General features: G+C 36.2%; 1 protein-coding gene and 1 non-coding gene across 5 annotated transcripts in view; both read right to left on the bottom strand.

Moving 5' to 3' along the window:
* LOC115448818 overlaps window positions 1-20,337 on the bottom strand; it is a 78,578-nt gene extending 58,241 nt beyond the window's left edge. For all 4 annotated transcript variants that reach the window (XM_037444500.1, XM_037444507.1, XM_037444510.1 and 1 more), the window contains exon 1: window positions 20,058-20,337. The gene's annotated coding sequence lies outside the window, so the exon portion shown is untranslated. The remainder of the gene's footprint in view (window positions 1-20,057) is intronic.
* Trnam-cau lies at window positions 323-395 on the bottom strand. Its single transcript has one exon. It is a non-coding gene; the product is annotated as a tRNA-Met (tRNA).
* Window positions 20,338-20,776: the final 439 nt, after the last annotated feature.

Genomic DNA, 20,776 nt, shown 5'->3' with positions numbered 1-20,776 from the left:
CATGATGATGGAATTTGCGTACATTTCAAAATGAACGCACCTGCGGCATTGCAAAACTAACGGGCCGACATACTTGCGTTATAGCATATTTTTATTATAAAAATAATTAGGAACAAAATGTTACGATATTATACAAAAAACATTCAACATTATACAAAAATCGTATTGCGTTAAAATATGAATCGAATTAGTGTGAAAATTGTATGCAAATAAATTACAATTTATGACCGGAAATTATTTAGACCAAAACATTGAAAATACATATTTGTGAAAAAGATCATTACGTATTCTTGTTAGAAAAAGAAAAAAATTGTAAAAGATATGCCCCGGGTGAGGATCGAACTCACGACCTTAAGATTATGAGACTTACGCGCTGCCTACTGCGCCACCGAGGCCGGTGTGAACACGACCAAAATAACGGAATGGAATATGTGTACAATAAGTAGATAAGATAGAAAAATATTATCAACTAATTTACGTACGAAATATTTCTTCCAGTTACATACGAATTTTATTTAAAGCTATCTCCTATGTTTTTCTGACGGAAGACAGCAGTGCAAGCGTGTTATTGCTTGATGGAAGAAATAGATATAGAGGTGATACCGTGGTAAATATTCAAAGACCACACTTTAAAATGGAACCTTACCACATCATCCTAATGACTCAATTTGGTGTAACAACCAATTTGATTTTTAACATAAAATGCCACTAAAAGTCTCAAACGAAATAAAATAAATCCAACCAAATTCTAATCTGATTAGGTAGTATCCGGTGTGAGATCAACATGATGATGTAATCAACTTCTATGACTAAAGGAACTCAGGAAGTTCACCTTTTAAACATACATTTAATTCGATTCATTTAACCAATCTTACTTCAGTAACTAAAAACATATTTCAATTGTATTTATTATCATTGTATACAATTCTATAGTCTGATTCCAAACTATTAGAACCGCTATCTATGCGTTTATGGTAATATTGAACCAATCAGACTCATCTGTAAGCATGTCTAACTTTATTCTGATGGTGACGGTTGATTCCCAAAGTGGTCCAGGTGGACCCTCAGGGTTCACCAGGATTCTCGAAGGGGGTTTACGTTCGCGTGACCAAAAAATAAGGGTTCACAATTCGTAAGCGTGGGTCTACGAAAATTTATCTAATTTTGATGATAGAGAACTAAAATGTTGGCTCGACATCCGCTATCAATGTAGGCAGATAATATTTCAAGAAGCTCAGCGACTGTAACTTGTAAAAACTTGCATATTCTGGGGAATATGGTAGAAATTTAGCTGCAGGGGTCCACAGGAACCAGCAAAATTGTTAAAGTGGCCTATGTGAATAAAAAGTTTGGGTTCCCCGAGTTGGATTATAGTAAGCCGTTAAACAGGGCCACTTTTGTCATTGCGATACTAATAAAACCACATACTTATTTGCTTGAGAATAACACTACAATAAATTACGCTAACCGTAGATGCAAAATATAAAAGTGTAAGATTGGAACAAAATAAATATCAATAAAAGTAATTTTAATTTTATTCGCCCTAATACCACTACTAGGCACTATCTAAGATATCGTCACAGGGACATCATAGTTTTAATCAGAAATACACGCACGTACATGCCATTTTTGCACTAAATTAAAAAATTATAAAAGAAAATCTAAAAAGTAAAACTAGGATTTTTGGTGAAAATATTCGTTATTCATAAGTGATTTTTGGCACTATGTTAGCAGAGGTAAAGACACGTATGTAGTTTTATTTATTAACGCCAAAATCTATATCAGCAGAATATAAAGGGATCTATACAAGAGTTATAAAATAACCTAACCTTAAAATGTGAACTTTTTGCACCCCAATTATAAACCACTTCGCGCCCACGCAATATTCAGAGGCCATTAGACCATCTAATGATGTAACGAAGGTTGATTATGTTTTGATACGATCTCAAGGCTTTTTATGTGAGCAAAAGAACTTATGTTTTATTAAAAACCGAACATCCTGGTGATTAAGATGTTAAGAATGAAATAAAATAAACATTTTTATGTCAAGTAGGTAAGTAGGCTTATAAAAAAACTTATATTTCTACATAAGACTTGATCAGGCTACAAAGTACTATAAAACCAATACTTCTCCTAGGATAATATTAATTGAATGCACAAATAAGTAATTATATTCGAGTAAACACATCGACACTGGGTAGGTTAGCAACAGCAATATGGCGGATACTATCCAAAAAGAAAAAAAATAAAAACGACTTAAGGATATCTCAGGCTGATGTTAGTCAATCCACATAACTTAACTTTGCGGTTATGTTAGTATAACCTTTGCTGACACATCCAATTCCAATTAAAAATAAATTCCTTTGTGACATCATCAGCATCAATGAATTTTAGTCTTATATTTTAAAGTAATAAAGCATATATTATGTTCTCACACTTGTTATGTGAGTCAACAGTTTATCAAACCCTCTCGATTTACCATCAGGTGCAACTAAGGATAACTTAGCTTTGCTTGTATAAAAAAATCAAATTGTGAGGCTAGCACTGGCCGCCATTTTGCAAGAATCCTTGCCCAATGGCGAAAGAAAGAAAACAGATCTAAATTTAAAAGGTCAGTATTAGTAGTCTACGTGATATCTCGTGCCATTGAAGGTCGATGCTGGGCGTGACTCGTATGGTGTTTATTGGTGGCGTAACTCTTGCTTAAGAGTTGTGCTTCTTACGTACGAAGCAATATGGCTCAATATCAGTTAATTAGACACTTTGACGTATAAGTCAAGAACATGTTAGTTAAGAAGTAGTAGACTGTCTCAGTGACGTAGTTATATTGCGTGCGCAGATACCGCTCTGAAGTCCCGGGTTCAAATCCCGGGTCAAGCAAAATAATATTGGTCTTACTGCTAAATTCCAGACCGGAATCTGAAATTTGCACCCAATATGGCTATAGACTCCCCTACTATCTCATCATGGCACGAAACACACAAGACTCAAAAGTGGTTGGGCATTGGATCCATCTTTGCCAACCCTTTCGGACCTAAAAGCTTGATGTGTTTTTTTAAGCAGTATGCGCCCAATAGAGTGACGACTGACGAGAGATGATTACCCTTTAACAGTCGACAAAATTATGCCAGCCTGTTGGAACTGTATGTACACAGACCGATCCCGAAACGCTTACTTACGTGCGCCACTACGGCGGGTTTTAACACCTTGTGAACGGTGGTCGCTATCCGGTGGATATAAAATATATCCTACCACCAACAAACTATTATACAGTGATCACCAAGAGATGAGTGAAGCAAGACGTAATATTATCTAGACAAAGTCATCTCACGATAATTACACGTGTATATACGTGCATCACGCCTCGAACATAAATGTATGTACATTTTATACTTTGTAATAACACTTTGCAAGTACAGGACGAAACAAATGTGGAAATAAGTACAAACTATACAAAAATAATGTACGAAATCAAATAAATTTTACTGGTAGTAGGTCTCTCATTTGTGAGAGTCCGTCTGGGTACCACCGCAATGTCTATTTCTGCCGCCAAGCAGCAATGTATAGCCACTGTTGTGTCCCGGTTTGAAGGGCATGGTAGCCAGTGTAACTACTGGACTAGACTTAACAACTAATGTCTTAGGATGGCGAGCGCAGTGAAATACCAAACAATACTTTGTAATTCAAGGTGTTGGATGGTGTTTCTACTGTTAATGGGCGGTCGTATCACTTACCATCAGGAGAACCACAAGCTCGTCTCGTTATTCAAAGTAATAAAAAAGAAACAAAATCTTCGGATTGATTTTGATAATAAACCAATCAAAATAAGTCATGTCATTTAACTTTGTTCTGATTGATGCATTTTACTACTCGAAAATTCCGTAAGAGTTGACGTTGGAACGACAACCAGTCGTAAAAATTAAACAAATTCTTGCAAGCAATGTAGAAGTCTATGGTAGGTTTAAAAAGTCAACTTGTGAGATATAATTTAGTCGTGGATTGTACCGACACTGAAGGTCGGCCAAGTGCCTAATACGGCAGATGGCATTAAACGACGTAATTACACTTTACTTACGGATTTACCTCGGTTTAATATACTTCTACACCGCAATGGTCTAATGGATAGAAAAAACCGTAAGACTTTAAGTTAAACGCCCCTATTGCTCGATGTAGCGATTGATTTAAAAGCATGGGATAAAGATCTTAATAGTGAGCTTATGTTTACATTTACGTGATTTAGGTATTTGTTTTATACGGTCGCTGCAAACTGTAAAGTGACTTCATTCTACTTGGTGGCATGAGTAGCGTCTATATATATAGTATCAATTGAGAGGTGATTATTCCTCGCCAGTCTACGCAATTACGTCGGCCCATTCATTCCCGTTCTATCTTCCATAAAACCGGAGATCTAAGAGTATTCACACCACCAAAAAGGTTATAACCTCGCTTTACACGTAACGCATCCGGTACCCTTCCACTGACAAAAACTAATAGAAACGTAATATGCTGTCCACGACACAAAACGCAAATCCAGTGAAAGTGAATACCTACGAAGTAACAAGAAGCGAATACTAAATTAAAGGAAGTTTGCTGAGACGTACATTATCTAACTTTTGACGAAAAACAAAGATTTGGAAGAGTTTTTTTTCTTTAAACATGATGCAAATTTGTTAGCCTAAAAAGGGTCGACTTATACAAATACATCGGACTTTCGGGTGAACCCTTTAGGCGCTCGCAACCCTTTGAATTAAGTGACTAGGCTGATGGCAACCTACTAACGGATTACGAACCTCGGCTCAGAACGACCACTGGAAACATCAACCTTTATGAGATGAAACGAACTATCTATCCGTTAACAATGATTAGAAATACAAGGGTCGTAGGGACGGGGAATGCGGCGAGATCCTCCGCTGCGAGGACGGAACTGCTGTCTTGTGAAGTGGAAGAGTTTTAATAACTCGTCCTTACGATGAATAATCTGAGTGATATCGTCCTCTACATCGGTTAACTAAACGCGGCCGTCTCCAATTCGCCCGGTCGAATGGAGTGACTCAATTAGGTGCACCCCGAACTAAATAAGAAAGATCTGTAACTCAATTAATATTATATTGTTTTCAAAGATATTAACATGATTTTCTGCATGAATTATAGAATAATTAATTGTAGGTTATAATAGAATAGAATATCTCAGGAAAAAAAAACAAATTAAAACATGGTCGGTCTGCGTAGCTTTCATCAAAATATATTAGTTTTATACGCGATTGGCTACTTGATCTATCTTTTGCCAAATATGTTTCGCTCGTTACCGACCGGATAGCGTTAGTAAAGGTAACCTATAAACGGATAAACAGCCGGTTTAGAATGTAGCCCGCACCTAGTGCCTACACAAAAACTAGACTGTTTTAAATTCTGACACAATTCCCTTTACACTATTTGCAATATTTCTTAATCGCTGTGACAGTAAATTAACTAAGTAATAGGCGTAAAAGCATGCTATTTAGATCTATAGTTGATTGTTGAAATGTCTATGGACTGAGTTTTTCGAAATAATTTATTCTTCGTGCTACTTGCATACTTACTTGACTTTTTTAATTCTAGTAAACCATGTAATTGTAGCAATTGGGACTTCAAATCTTATATCTCAATGAGGAGGTAATGCAGTATTTTCTAATTCCAAATTTGCAATTCGTTGCTACTGTTTAGAAACGACGGATGGCTGACCAATAGGCGAGGACCTAACTCGCCGTGACACTTGTATAAAAAATATTAAAACTGATGAAGCTGCGTACAAAAGTATCAAATAAATGGAATATTCAGGTCAGTAATGTGTTGAAATGTGAGGAAACGTCAGTTCCAAGTAATATGAGATGTATAAGGAAAGAGATTCCTCACAATCCAGCCGAAAAAGGAAGTAAGGAGTGAAGAAATAAATTAACAGAGTTAGAATTATTTCATCCTTTCGTGGATCAAAAGTAAACAGTGTGGAATTAGGTTGACGGTTTTTTTTTTATATCTATTAACGACGAGGAAAACGCTCGTCTGGAGGTAAGCGAGTCTACATGTAAACGTAGCAACACCATGCCAGCTTTGATTTACAAAGTGCGTGGTACGGGAATACATACATCATTGAATTCACATAGTCCAGTATATAATATATTTACTTATATTATTTATTTGTTAAGATATGACAGACTTACAGGTATACAAACCTAAATATTGGAATAGTTGAATGAAATTCAGGAGCAAGTCTTCACCTACAGAAATATTACTTAGGGTTGATTTTTTGGATGCGTGACGTCTGGACAGATCATCTCTGCTGCGAAATTACTGTGTGCAAACACCGTAGTGTTGATTTGAAAGACATTAAAATGTATAAGTTCCAGTACATAAACAGAATCTCAAAGTATTCACATCTATATAAATAAAAATGAATTACCGAAATGTTTGTACGCGCATTACTTCCAAACGTCTGCACCAAATTAGATAAATCTTTCTTTTATGTGTTCGTTATTGTCAGGAGAAGGTTTGTACGAAAAAAAATATAAAAAAATAATGAAAAATATTAAAATATCTCAGAAAATTGAGTGTCCGAATGTGACAGAAGAAAAATATGGCGATAAGTATTCGCCGGGTCAGCTAGTACTAAATATTTTTCTATGTGTAAAATCTGACTTCAGCAACACACACATAGGCACTTAAGTATAACGCGCGGGGCCCGTGCTCAGAAACCTGTTTCTGCATTGCGTCATGCTGTGGAATGGTAGAGCATGTGTAGCTACGAACATCTGTGGACAGTACGAGGTTCTATTATTGACACAATCATACTCTACTAGATACCACAATATAAATCTATGAGTACTTTTCTACACAATCAGTACAGAATTTCGAATTGTAAATGGCTATCTCGGCCATTATGGAAGTAATTATACGGCCAGATAAATATGAAGTTATACCTCTGCCTGTCCCTCAAAGGTTTATTTTTATACGGGCGCAGGATAGTAACTCTACTACACCTAATGATAAGTGGAGTGGGGTCCAATAAAATGTCGACTGACGAGAAATGATTAACCCTCGACAGTTGACACAATTATGCCGGCCTATTGAAACTGGATATACACAGGCTGATCCCGGAACGCGACACTTACATGGGCCACTATGGCGGGCTTTAACACCTTGTGTACGGTGATCGCTATCATATAAAATATATCATATCAGAAATAAGGATGCTATAGATCTAAAATTCAATTACAAAGCTTTCAATGGCATTGAACTACGCTCGACACCCTGTCATTAGATGTTATGTTTTATAATATTACAACATTATGTGTGTATTCTTTGTGAATTATCGCTTGCTTTAACGGTGAAGGGAAACATCGTGAGGAAACCTGCACACCTGAGAAGTACTCTATAGGAATTTTGAAAGTATGTGAAATCTACCAATCCGCACTAGGCCAGCGTGGTGGACTAAGGCCTAATACCTCTCAGTAGTAGAGGACGCCCGTACCCAACAGTGGGACAGTATACAACAGGGCTAATATTACTACATCGTCCTTCAAACACAACCACGCATACAAGACCCCACCATCCTAATCTCTTACGTAACTTGCCCTCTAATAACCTTTCTACACATTTTACTAATTGATTCATGTTGTGAGACAACTTTGACATTCTCTTAGAACAGTAGTGAAACGATATCAGGCGTTAGAAATTAATCTTATCTATACATACTGTTTGTTATTGTCAGGAGAAGGATCTTATGGAAGAAAAAAATAAGGAAGTTGAGCGGAACGTTAGAAAATTTAAGAAAAGTTAATTTCAGCGATTGACAGAATGCGCGCTGCAAATTCATAGTTAAGACGGGACAACGTCTGTGTGGTCAGCTAGTTTTATGTTTCTTCATGTCTTTAGATAGTGCATGTGTCGACAGCCGACAAATTATTTAGAGCGAGATGTTATGATGGGAAATTTCATGGTTCGGAACGGCACAGACGCTAATGCATCCACGCTTCGCAATCATATAGGTCCCATGATGTGAGAAGCCGTGATCCAAACATATGGTAATAATCAGCTATTGTTAGCAGCTTTGTCCATATGTAACTCTGTTTTATTTATGCTGATGGTAGAATATATTTTATATCCGGCCGGATAGCGACCACCGCACCGTATACAAGATGTTAAAACCCGCTATAGTGGCTCACGTAAGTATCGCGTTCCGGGAACAGCCTGTGTATAATATACGATTCAAACAGCAACAGACTGTCGAGGGGCAATCATCTCTCGTCAGTCGACATTCCATTGGACCCCACTCCACTTACTATATGGTGCAAATGGAACACTATGCGTGTCCGTATAAGAAAAAAAAACAATAAATTAAAAAAAAAGGCCACAACACTTATTATTTATTAAGGTGGTAGCTCAAGGTCCATTTTCATACATTTTGTTTCGGCTTTAATCTGGGTAACTAAACAAGTATTGGCAAGTAAAGAATTTAAATTGATAGTTCTCGCAGTTGAAGAAAAATGTAAAATAATTAATAATCATGGATATTTCTGCCTTTAAAATTTCGTCATATTAAATTTTAAAGGCCGAAATATCCATGATTATTAATTATTTTTACGTTTTTCTTTCAACTGCGAGAACTAATCACTAACTAGACGTGAATATAAATTCTTTACTTGCCAATACTTGTTTAGTTACCCAGATTAAAGCCGAAACAAAATGTATGAAAATGGACCTTGAGCTACCACCTTAACTAAAATATTCGTCATCGTGCGTATATTGTGTCACAAGCAATGGAATGCAAGGGTCACGTGGCCACTGACTCGAAACCATTACGAAGCAATTAACAATTACAAATGCCTACATTACAAAACCGTTGAGCGTGATATGAAAAAATCTATAATCGCTTCGTACAATTAAAGTTCGAGATACACTAAGTAATGGCATAATTGATATGTGTATCTACTTACTATTATTTACCGTTTGAATGAGTTTTCCCGAGATAAAGGACCAATGGATTAAATAGTCATAAATACTTAATCTTGTTGCGGGAAACATTTTCACCGGAATCAAAGTCCTGCTTTCTGTTATAAGCGCTATAAATAAAATATTTTATTTATCAATACATGACTATCAATTATATTTATTTATTATTTTTATTTATTTATTTATTTATACATATGTTATAACACCATAACAGTTGATACTAATGCGATGTTATACAGATTTAACATTAACAATTGATTTCAATACATCTATGAGCCATATATGACAAAGGACATTTTAAAATTAGGCATAAAATAAAAAAAAATCATGAGGTAAAATAAACAAGCCAGCTCGGACTGGCAGGTAAGGAAAAATAAAAAATAACGTCGTGATCATCACCGGGAGATATTATGATCCCTAAAGTAGTTGATGTTGACGTGAGGCATGGACCATAAACATTCAAACCATAATCAATCCTGCACAGGAAATAGAGCTATCTGACAATACTGCCGTGTCGAGTGTCTAGTAGGGGTCAATTTTTCAAAACCGGTATTTTCGATATTGACCTAAATTAAATTCCGGTATTTTCGAAATCCGGAATACCGGTTTGCGACCCCTAGTGTCTAGTGTACCACAACCTTAATGAATAAATTGTCGATACAAATGTTTTGCAACCGTTGTAGTTCACATGGGCCATTGTTAGGGCAATTAACTTGAACTGATTGTGAGCTCGGTTTTCATTAAATATTATAGCGGGTATTATGACTACTTTGTCAATGCTGGCACTACAATTGGCGTAGATATTCGTCTAATGTTTGCCCCTTTCAGACAAGGTAATATCGACTTTGTGTATTTATGTACAAAGTTAATGTTCCATTGCAAATAACGTAAATTCGCTAGAATACGCCAATGATAGTCCCAGCATAATGTTATTAATCAATACTGTTTGCTACCATCGATCAACAGCGAAAATGGACCATTAGAACAAAGTTTGAGCTTACCGATGCATTCTTAATTAGTTTATTTAAGGAATTGATCTGAGGTCGGCAATAGAAATATGTTTCTGAGACTGTCTAACTTCAACCCAGTAAGGATCCAATACAGGCCAAATCCTGTTAAAATTCTAAACAAAATAATGCCCAGTCTGGGAGTCAAACCCATGACCTAATCGTACAAACGCTGCCACTAGATCAAGGAGTCATCGGCAGTTATCCTAAGATGTTTTTATTACATAGATACGTTGTCCGAGCTCAATACTGGCAAGACGAAAGTAAGGTAATTGCCTGACATTCACTTAAACCTCCAACCACTGACGCCGCTAGTCGGCTTACAAACTTTTTGTATTTTTATAAATAAAATGCCTTCCTGTGTTTTTAGACGATGTACACATTATACTCCAACTGTGAATGAAAAAAACGTTTCATTTCATACGGTAGTAATAAGTATATACTATTTAACTTATTTTTAACTAATAAATGCATTTTACTCGACTGTCATGGCGACGGGGCGGTCGACGCTCGTGCTCATTCGGGCATACTCGGGTACACTCGGGCCGTATCAATGCGCGCCGCTAGAGTTGTGACTATAGTAAATACTGCGCTGTTTTTATGTGAAATTTTGTTAGTGTATGACGCGTCTATTTGTAAAACGTCATTGCAGTTATCTACCTAATCTCCATTAATGCTGACGAGCAGTACGCCGTAACGTGACGTTTACACAAGCGGCGAAACCGCGCGGTCTCTCACGCGCCTCGCTATCAGTACGTGATCGCGACTGTGCACAGCGGCCGTACTGACGGCGATTAGCGTTTTTCTTAGAAACCACGAGGCATGAACCTATTAAATTGTAATCCTTATTCTAGTGTATTCCTATACAGCCATCAAAATATTAGAACTACGTACATATACATCAATGTATATAGCTAAAGACTAGCAAGTCCTGGTAGTAATATATTGCGTAAGAAAATCCTGCTCCACAATTCCACCTCGTAATTTGGGTTTCGATGTGGGCGGGTGAATATTTTTTGTCGGTTTCTAAATCGGAAGGAGCTAGGGTTTTTACAAAGAAATATTCTGACATAGTGAAAGAGTGAACAACCGTAAAAGCGGTCATAAAATTACGATCAAGCTCCGAAATTACGAAAAAAAATATATCCAGATGGCTTTACACTAGCGGTAATATTTCATTATAAACAGTTGCTAAAATATTGGTATTGTTTTTGTTTTTTTTATTGTTTCCGCTAGTGGTATAACCAAGCAATCACAGAAATTAGAGACTCCGTACTACGTCTGAGGGTAATTATTACCTATGTAAAGAGGTCCCATACCTTTCCCTTTTCGACTCTTGCGTTAAGCTTTCGCAACACGTAGGTTTGGTTTTAAAAATCCAATTTCGAAACCAATTAATTTAAGAAAAACCTCGGGAAAAAAAATATATTTTGTTTTGTAACTTATCCGCAATACCTCGGTCACTTGCCAATCTCATTAAATCAACTTATTACTATTTATTTTAAATCCTGATTACTGAGTGAGTTTCGCCGTTTAATTATAATGTGTACTAACAATTATTATGAAAAAAAAGACACTACGTCATTATACGGGCCTAGATTACGAACACGACGCCTCTAGACGTCATTATTATTGGCTATTTTAAATGTAAGCGTATAGTCGCTATTCAGTCGACAAAATATACCAGGTTTTATAACCTGTATTAAGTTTATTATTATAATAATATATTATCCAACACGCGGAAGATGCGCGTTCACCTTTCTAATTATGCGGGCCGACATAACAACTGGCGATAGTCGACTATTCAATGGACCGACGATGCAAATATCTATGTACTGTATTGCTCTTAACACTTACCATCAGCTCCAGAAGTAACTGTGGCTGATGGCAAAGCTTTTTTATGGAACGTCAATCTATATCTATTTTATATATAAAAATGAGTCCCTATTTCCCTTGGTCACGCCATCACGTGTGAACGGCTGGACCGATTTCACTATTTTTTTTTTGTAGTTTTTGTTATTGTCAGGAGAAGGATCTTATGAAAGAAAAAAATCAAAAAATTGCGCGGAAAATTAGAAAACTTAATGAAAATATTAATTTTATATAACTGTCAATTGTTTGAAATAACTGTCAGCGATTGACAGAATGCGCGCTGCAAATTCATAGTTAAGACGGGACAACGTCTGTCGGGTCAGCTAGTATTAAAATAAATTTTCCTATCGGGGATTAGAGTTCAAGACTTCACATTTCAATTAATGAACTTCCCAACGGCGTTATGATAAGTCCTTCCTCTAACAAGGTTTAAAAACGACCTTACGGTAGTTAGCGGCTTAACTGTCCCCTGACATTGACGACGTTCATGGACGATAGTAACCACTTACCATCAGGTGGACTGTTAGCTTGTCTGTCTTTTGAGGCAATAAAAAATAATTCAGCCACAGCCCTTATAAGCCGCCACTAAACCAAACAAATTCTTAAACTGATTTCACTGTTAAAGTACATATTTACTTTCTCATGTACAAATCAAAACATCCGTACATTGATTGTCCGTTCCCGTGTTTTTGCTGGACAGCATTGTCTGTCCTGGGAGACGGCTTGGGAATGAATGAACAATGACGGCTTGCACAATGCGTTGGACGTGTGGTAACGGTGTGCGTGCCACAGTATACGCATAGTTTGAAAATTATATACAACGCCGTCCTATCTATTTGATTTTATTGTAGACGACAGATTACTGGTTCCAGACACTCGCCGAGGCTTACCAATTGGTGTCATAATACGTAGTCGATCCAGGTTTACAGAATTTGGAGTGGCAGGTTTAAAAGTCCTAAATATTTTTGTAGGAAGCACAGGAATGATTTGCGGATTTCTATGTTTCTGACTGGACGAGTGTTTTTTATTTTTTTTGGATGACAAAAAAGTCGCTCACTGGCTTCATGATAATTGCTACGTTAATTCATAATAGCAACACACCGGACATGGAATTAAAAAACTCTGTGTACAGTTCAACTTGTCACCCTCAGACGTTCTGAGGTAACATTTCCAGTAAAAATGATTTTGTCACCGACATACGTAACACTTTCATCTTTTTATGCAAGTGTCAAAACTGTCACATTATCAACTCTTTGGTAATCTGTCAGGGCGTGGTTACGCGAAAGATTGCGCGCCAAAATTAACATAACCCGAATGTACGGAGAAAGTTGTACACTTGCTTCATTTTACTTTGAACATAGCATTGTTAGTGTGGGTCATGAATATATTAATTAATTTCTTATTTAGATACATAATAGAGTTAGATAAAAATTTAGAGACATCACCAGTTATGAACTTTTATAAAAAAGTAATATTACGTACTGCCTTCAAGCCAGGTAAAATATAGAAAACACATTATTTTTATACATTTTGATAAATAAAATAAAATTATTTGACGTTCGTGGACGTTCTAAGATACATTAGCCTCCTCGGCGCGGGAAAATAAAAAAAAAATAACATTTTGAATTTCGAACACGTGCGAAATCATTCATAATTTGGTCACCATAATTCACATTTTGCTGTATCTAAAAATAATGTGTGAATGACTAACCAGTAGCATTAATGACAAGGTACTTATATTTATTACGATTAGAAGAATCTCTGATATTGTAAACGCTGCATTGCGGAAGCGTGTCCCCCGCAGTTGCAACGTTGACCTACTCGGTCGTGGCATTGAAAATAATCGACGCCGCATAACCTTTCCGTAGGCAAATACACTTTAAACAAGTGTTTACACTGTGTTTTCTCATATACACTTCGAAACTTAATTACATTTTCTTTAAATTTACGAATCTTTCTCAATGTTTTTATTGTAACTGTTCCTAACTGAATTATAGGATACTACTATAAAATATTTTGCTTAGAAAGTTGTTTTACTAATTATTTAAACAAGTTTAACTGTTTTCGTGTATCGTAAAGTACATTACAATGTAGGTAAGTACTAACTCGCAATATGATGTTCTTTCAATTTTTGTCCGTGAATAAGGAATCATAGGTTAATGTTTGATGAACTATATAGGTCTACGACATTTTAATTTCTAAACTTCAATGCTCATGAACTCAAAACAAAGCACTCACAGCAATGCCCCATCCTTAGATAAATAACGTTTATGAATACTGGCGTTTATGTTTAGAGTTATTTATTATTAATACATATTATCAATTATCTATTACATATAATAAAACTGGAATAGTCCGAAATCCGTTCAACATAGATATTAAAGAAAAATAATATGGGGATCTTTATTACAGCAACAGTCAATACAAGATTTTTATCTATCTATATGTTTGTACTCGCATCACACAAAATCTATTCCATGGAATTTAATGCAGTTTATTATATTTATAATATAGTATACCGATATATTACTTGAGATCTAACTTAAAATATAGGCTCTATTTCACACCGGAAAAATATAATGCGTGAGTTTTATCTTAAAATATTTCAAAGGCATATACAGGATGATTTTGACATTGCGTTACTAAATGAAACCACTTACTCATCTACATGAAAATAACACTTTACAATAAGTTACTTGAGCCGTAGATGTAAAATAAAAAGTGTAAGTTTCGAACAAAATAAATGTTAATAAAAGCAATTCTAATTTTACGCGCCCTAAAGCCACTACTACTACTCTAAGAGAATTCTTTGCAGCGACAACGTCATACTTTCAGTCAGAAATATACCCACATACACGCCATATCCGCATTAAAGTACAAAATGATAAAAAAATCAGATACCTAAAAGCATGATTATTCGTGAAAATAATAGTTATTAATGGGTGATTTTTGGTATAATGTCAGCAAAGGTAAAGACGAGTATGTTGTTTTATTTAGTAACGCAATGTCAAAATGACCGTGTATAATAACACCATAAAAGTTATTAACAGTACTAATGCGGACATTATATTATTTATAGTTAATATTGATGTATAAGCTGCTTAGATTAGTTCATGAGTTACGATATCCGCTGGATGTAATAATTTAAAACCACCGGAAAATTTAATTTGTAAAATAAAACCGTGGAGCAACTTTTTTTCTAAGATTTTATGGGCAAAAAATAGGAATGCTGGTGAGTCATTTGTTAAACTCGTGTAATGTTCGCTTTTTATGTTTTTAACTTATTAATGGACATCACCTTGAACTAGTAAAATATACATTAATAGTTTGTGAAGGAAAACAAAAAATAAATTAAAGGAAAACAAAGATAACATGTTAATGTTGTTGGAGAATTCTAGTTTGTAGAAGAACCATGCTGAGTGACATTTTCGGAGGCGCACCTAAGTACTTGCTTGGAAGGTTTTTTTTTTTTATTTATCTTTATACACAACACAATCATTATAAACAATACTTAAGCACTAAATTACATTAAAACTAGATTGTCTTCCTTAAACCTATGCCCTAATCGAAAAACTACGGAAACTCTACAAGAAACAATTAACAACATTAACATCTGTTTATACCTGAGGAGTTATATAAACAAAATTTGTACGGAAACTAATTTTACTACTCATAAACTACTTAATTTTCTAATACTACGTAAAAACGGGCCCCGGCTGCAGTATTTTGGTAGTTATGAAAAGGATTGGGGTTTGGTACAACGGCATCATAATAATATCTTGGTACCGTATGTAACCTGCATACTTTAATTACCACAGATAATAAATCACGTAGCTTTATGCCTTACCCAATAATTACAGTAAAAAACTCCATTCCGCGGTACAGAGACAAGACCTTGGAAGGTAACTAGGTAGAAAGGTAAATATTTTTTTATTTTTTAATACATGTCAGTGTTCTGGCGTGAAGGACTTTGAATTTACAGCCAATGTAATTAATTGGCATTGTGACAATGCTTAATCTTGTGAGTGAATTGTAGTACTAAGGGCTTTTTTCAATGAGATAATATGTATTAATAGGACAATTAAACACAAACATATTAAAAAGTTCGGTTTAAAGTACACACGTCTACATATATTTATGTCGTTTATTTCCGAAGGGGTAGGCAGAGACACAACTGGTGCGCCAAAATTCTCCCATGTGTATTCCGTGCCATGTGATAGGCGGCCTATCATCATATGGGGCACAAATTCCGGACTCATCTCTGAAGCGATACCCAATATCACTTTGCCCGACCCGGAGAACGAACCCGAAACCTCACCACTGCAGTAGTAATACAACTACGCCACCGAGGCAGTTTAAAAATAATGCGGGTAGTGGTTTAAAAATTGTTTAACTCTACTCGGTCAAGTTATAATATACATGTTATCAGACTGACTTTTGAAAAACGTATACATAATAATTCAGTTTGGTAAGGCCTCAGATAAAAGACTCTAAAATAGTTATTGTTTTATGGGTCTGGCTTTTTTTCGTCATGTCATAAAAATTAAGTAGCTTCGTACAAGAGCTGTGAACCGTAAAGTCCCGGGTTCAATTCCCACGCTGGACACAACTGGATAGACTTAATATTTAGAAATAATATAGAAGCCCGTGGGAAAACGTTAAGGTACAAAAAAACACCTCCGTTGATGACGAGTTTTGGAATTCATGTTCGAAACTACGGTAACCGAGATGGTTCCTTGCCCCCGACACCCAATAAATAAATAGAACATGCCAGTCCGTAAAATTAAGTAAAAGTCAGTAAAATTGAAAGAAAGACCGAAAAGGTGGCCGCTCTTTATGTTATAGGGGTGCACCTGTTGCGCCTCTGCCTACACCATTCGAGATTAATAGACGTAAACATTTTCACACTGAAAAGCGACGATAGCCTAGTTGGGTGTGGAACGGACTGTCGAGACGAATGTCCGCTGGTTCAAATCCCAAGGGCACATCTCGGACTTTTCTAAAATTATGTTTATTCTTTGTGAATTATCGCTTGCTTTAACGGTGAAGGAAAACATCGTGACGAAACCTGCATACCTGAGAAGTTCTCTATAGGAATTTCGAGAGTATGTGAAGTCTACCAATCCGCACTAGGTCAGCGTGGTGGACTAAGGCCTAATCCCTCTCAGTAGTAGAGGAGGCTGTGGCAGGGCTGAGGCTGGCTGATATTATTATTATATTATTTTTATAATAGTAGCCGTAACTTCCAGTGAAGAAAATACCATAAGTTTTAATTAGTTTTGTAATAAAACTAGTACATAGCACGCGCCGTGCCAGTGCGTGGCGCGCTGTCAGTTGGCCCCGCGGGTGCTTGGCTAATGTCGCCCAGTTACGTATGCAGAGCAACTTGTGTAACTGTTTCCGCAGTTTTCCTCCATCTTGAGCAATGATTCAAACGGTAGATCATGGTTTGATCCCACGTTTTGCTGTTCAAAATGGCTGTTTTGGCAATATGTATACTAATATTTTGCTGCCAATTGTGTCAATTTCTGCCCCTAAATGTACCCTTTATAATATCATAATATCAGCACTGTATTATATACTGTTCTACTGCTGCACGGGCCTCCTCTACTACTGAGAGGGAATAGGCCTTAGTCCACCACGCTGTAGTGCGGGTTGGTAGAATTCACACACATTCGAAAATTCCTATAGAGAAATTCTCAGGTATGCAGCAGGTTTCCTCACGATGTTTTCCTTCACCGTTGAAGCAAGCGATAATTCACCAAGAATACACACATATTTTTTTAGTAAATTCAAAGGTGCCATTGGGATTTAAATCTGCGGACATTCATCTTGGCAGTCCGTTCCACAACCAACTAGGCTATCGCCGCTTTTTTATGTATATGTTATGTACTACACTTACCATTGTATTAAAAATAATTGAGGAAAATCTCCCCTATCTGAAACTGACTGAAGGGTAAGCTCACAATTATGTTTATACGCATTTAAGATAACCAAAAATGCCTTCACTGGCTTTTTGAAACCACGCGATATTATAGATTCATTAGCGATAAAACTCCAACGGCTTAAAATCAACGAGTAATCTTTAGTACGTACTGATGATTCGTTTGTTCCTGGAAAAGGACTACACGAGCGAAGCCACGAACTGAACCTAGTAATAAGCAGTCAAGTGATAAAAACTATAATTTGCGATGAAGAACCTATTTAAAAAGTATATTCGACCTTTAAAGGGCGTGATGTCGGAATGTCGCCTTGGACTATGACTATGGCGATGAGTGCCGCGGGCAATTAATGATTTTTCATACTTCATTGACATACAATAAATCTATTTGTCTTATTGTACTTTTAAAGATGTCTTTACCTGTGTTTTGGACCTGATATTATTGTCTATACTAAAAAAAATTGACGCAAATTGTTCCCACTTTTTTTAGGTCCCAATACTATTCTTATTTACAAAAGCTACTTAAGAGTTAAGGAACCGTTAACCCTCCTCCTAGGCCAGTATTGCCCTAAAATATCCTCCTCCTTAAAGCCGTTACTAATACTCTAAAGTTCCAACAGCTAAAGGTCATTTTGATTCGATCTCAACTGATACCGACAATTCATAAAAAATTTAACCAGTTACAATATAGTGTATTTGACACGCTTAAAGATGAATTATTTGATTGGTTTACTCTTAACATTGACGCGTAGTTATCGGTGAGGATAGTTACAGAGATATCAGGCGCAGGATTACATGTTTTCCGAGACACAGGGGTATCACACCGCCAACTTCCTAACTCCGAGATACGACTGTGTAATTTCTAAGATGGAAAAACCCAATCTTATTTTTTTTTAGGCACGAACCGGGATTCGAACTCAGGACCCTATCATGGTAGTCATACTTGTACCGCAAATGCATAACAACTACGCCACCAAGGCAGTCAATATATCATCTGACGAAGACTGACATGCTCGGGGCGACAGTAGCTAGTTGCGTCAGAAATATCTACACTGCAATTTTAACTTTTCGGAGGTGACGGGTGAACATGATTATCAGAATTCAGACCCACATAAAACCATTTATGTTAGACCCCATATGTAATAGGAGGCACAATTTCAAATCTACTGACTAGCAGTGCCGACCTTAGGGTTCGGCGGGCCGAGCACTCGCCTGGGATATCAGGCCTTAGTAAGGGCGTCAAAAGCTCTAGGATGCGCCGCAGACATATACATGGGAATTAAAAAAAAGATCGCTGTAAAAAAGGGGCGCGAAAAAATTTTCGTTCAAGGCTTCCGTGTAGCTCCAATCCCAGCTCTATGACTAGTAATAATATTGGAATGAGTAATAACTTCTTACATGGAAAGGCAATGACAAAACACTGACATGGTTAGCGAGTAAATATTATAGAATTTAACTTCAGTAAATATTGAATTACGTAAATACATAAGTTGGTACCTACAAGTCTTTAGTGCTACACTATACTTACTTATAACTTACCAGAATATTTGTCAATAAATAATGAAATCTAAAATCAACCTTATTTCCTTGAATATAAATTCAGAATAACGACTTAGGTAGGTATTGATACTTTTTAAACTGATTTCAAAACCTTACAGAATTTGATGGGAATTGTCTACTTAAACTGTTGCGCGTTACCACTGGCTGGAAATATTATTTTAAATTTAACAACATTTTTTCTCCTTGCCCATACTATTATAATTCACCCTGAATACCTAATTTATAAGTACTAGCTTTTGCTCGCGGCTTCGCCCGTGTGAGAGTTTGTCCGGAATAAAAGTCCCGCTATAGATTTTCCCAAGATAGAAACCCGTGGACTATGTCCTTCCCAGGGTCTCATACTATCTCCATACCAAATTTCTTTGAAATCTGTTGTGTTGTTTTTGAGTAGCTTCTGAGATTAGGGCGTTCAAACAAGCTCTTCAGCTGTATATAATAGTATAGGTAAGTTTATTTATAAATTCAACTAAATTAATAATATTTGTTACAACGTAATAGAATATTAATAAAGTGGGAAAATACATACAAAATCCGTTGTTTTTAATATGTTAATTGACGAACTGAATGAGAAACAAACTGGTTGCCATAAAAATAACTTACAGGTTGAGTAACCGCTATAGCCCATAGCGGCAGAAACGGCATAAAAACGTTAGAAAATTGAAAGTTTCCACGCATCCACAAACAATACGTACCTTTTAATAAGAAATCCAACTTGAACAGGTTCGATATAGAATGTAAACAATCGGCTAGCTGACAAATATCTCTATTGAAATGCCAAATCACAAAACTAAATAGGTCACTCGATATATCCCTCCAAAAACAATTATAAAGTAAATTCACTTAAAACGACAGTTTTAATATTTGAATTTAGAAAGCACGCACTCTTTACTTTTTATATTTCACTACGCAGGCGCAATGTGCGCACCTCCTCGCGGCAAAGACAACACTGCTTAAAGCCAATCGAATTCTTGCATTCTCCGTAGATCGAGTTATTACACAAACGAGTTTGAACGCTCGTAAGCTGTCGTAAATAAGGTGTATCGTGTGTACTTCTTGTAGAACCGGATTACAACCTTCTAACGAGTTAGCGTGATTGTTTATCAACTTTATTTAATGGTAATACGGTTCAAATTTCATAGTAATACATGTTAAATTGTCTTATAAGGCTTTCGAACATTGCTTCACGACATTGAGACAACTAAAGCCTTAAATTAAGATTTATATTCGAGCGACTCGGTGTAAAATGAATGAGAATATTTATTCAATGGAAATTACCACCTATTTCATCGCGTTAAGATATAAATTCCCGCATTAAACTTACAAGTTGATCACCTCAGAAGAAATGCTGTGGCCTCGGCCGGTATGTTGCATGGAGTCTGATCAGAATGTTTATTATATTCTAACAAATGAT

Source organism: Manduca sexta, chromosome 5 (genome assembly GCF_014839805.1).
Source record: "Manduca sexta isolate Smith_Timp_Sample1 chromosome 5, JHU_Msex_v1.0, whole genome shotgun sequence".
NCBI lineage: Eukaryota > Metazoa > Arthropoda > Insecta > Lepidoptera > Sphingidae > Manduca > Manduca sexta.
Note: the sequence above shows the minus strand (reverse complement) of the source record. Positions and strands in the feature narration are given on the sequence as shown.